The sequence below is a fragment of the Gorilla gorilla genome, chromosome 10 (assembly GCF_029281585.2).
Source record: "Gorilla gorilla gorilla isolate KB3781 chromosome 10, NHGRI_mGorGor1-v2.1_pri, whole genome shotgun sequence".
In the NCBI taxonomy this organism is placed as follows: domain Eukaryota; kingdom Metazoa; phylum Chordata; class Mammalia; order Primates; family Hominidae; genus Gorilla; species Gorilla gorilla.
Genome location: NC_073234.2, coordinates 142,388,746 through 142,390,422, shown reverse-complemented (window position 1 = coordinate 142,390,422; position 1,677 = coordinate 142,388,746). Strand labels below are relative to the sequence as shown.

General features: G+C 40.8%; 1 pseudogene; it reads right to left on the bottom strand.

The window, feature by feature from the left end:
• Window positions 1–382: 382 nt before the first annotated feature.
• Window positions 383–1,004, bottom strand: LOC101133839 (10 kDa heat shock protein, mitochondrial-like; annotated as a pseudogene).
• Window positions 1,005–1,677: the final 673 nt, after the last annotated feature.

Sequence of the window (1,677 nt, the reverse complement as noted above, 5' to 3'; positions counted from 1 at the left end):
ATCCCACTGCCTTGCTCGATGCTAAGGCACCTGCGGTATCACCCCCTGCCATTTTCCTCCTTCAGGGCAAGCATCGACGCACTAGTTCCAGAATGAACCATGAGTACAACGTTTTCCAACATTTCTGTATTTGAGTACCACTACACTTTCATCACATAAAAGACAATCTTTGATGGCTACTTAGTGCTCATGCCAGATAAAAATAGCAAGCCCAGGTGGACTTAGGGACTCATCCATTTTTATCTCTTTTATTCTTTCACTTTTTATGAATTATGAGTTTATTATAAAAGAGGGAGATGGAAATTATTTAACTGATGAGAGATTTCAGAACTTCAGTGGAGTGGGCAGCTTCGTGTGGATGTCATTTCAACAGTGATTTATTTCAGTCTAAATACTTTCCAAGAATGTTATCTCTAAAGAAGAAAGAATCCTTGTCATCTAAAATGACTTGGATGCCTCTGTATTCTGGGAGAAGAACTTTATCTCCAACTTTTATACTAACTGGTTGAATATCCCCACCCTTTCCTTTAGAGCCCAATCCAATAGCTATGCCTGTTGCTTGCGCGACAGGTTCCTTGAGATTTTTCTGGAGGCTTAACGCCTCCTTCAGTTACAGTTTTGGTGGGACTCTTTTTGACCAACACTCATCAAAGAGTGGAAGGAACTTTCTCTTTTTTTTTTTTGAGATGGAGTTTCGCTCTCGTTGCCCAGGCTGGGCAACAATGGCGCGATCTTGGCTCACTGCAACCTCCACCTCCTGGGTTCAAGCGATTCCCCTGCCTCAGCCTCCTGAGTAGCTGGGATTACAGGTGCCTGCCACCAAGCCCGGCTAATTTTTTTGTATTTTTAGTAGAGGCGGGGTTTCACCATATTGGCCAGGCTGGTCTTGAACTCCTGACTTCAGATGATCTGCCTGCCTCGGCCTCCCAAAGTGCTGAGATTACAGGCGTGAGCCACCGCGCCCAGCCGAGTGGAAGGAACTTTCTAAAGGCTGGTCCTGCCATCAATCCTGGTTCCGCAGCTCATCCTCATCCATTTTCAAGGCAAACATATGATGCCGCCTATGAGATATTAACTCAGCCTTCATGTTGACAGCTAAGTCTTTCTGTTAGTGGGATACAGTATCATGGGAAAGTGGAGGTTCTGTCATTTGTTTTCTAGCGTTTCACCTGGGAGGAATCCAGCCATGCCAACCCTGCAGAGCTCTGACCTTCCCTTGCCCACTGTGTACACCTCTTCAGTCGATACGACATCATAATTTACCCTTCAAAGCATCGTGTTTGTTTTTCCCTTCTATTTTGAAAAACAGCAACAAAGAAGTCGTGACTTTAATGAACATATATTAGTGTGCATATTGGTGCAAAAGTTATTGCAGTAATAACTTCACCAAAAATAATCAATGCCTTCTTTCAACTTGAAAAGATTAATCACAAAACGATACTGAAGTCTGTCTTACACCATATTATTATTTGAGATGTTCTCTTAAATACGATACAAGAAATTAACACTTATTAAGTTAAGGGGAATATATATTTTTTCCTATTTTATTTACCATTTAAATTCCACCTAGATTGAAAATTTTATTTTATTTTTTTAATTGACAAATAATAATTATACATTTTAATGGGGTATCTAAGAATGTTTCTATATATACACAACACAGAGTGATCAGATCAC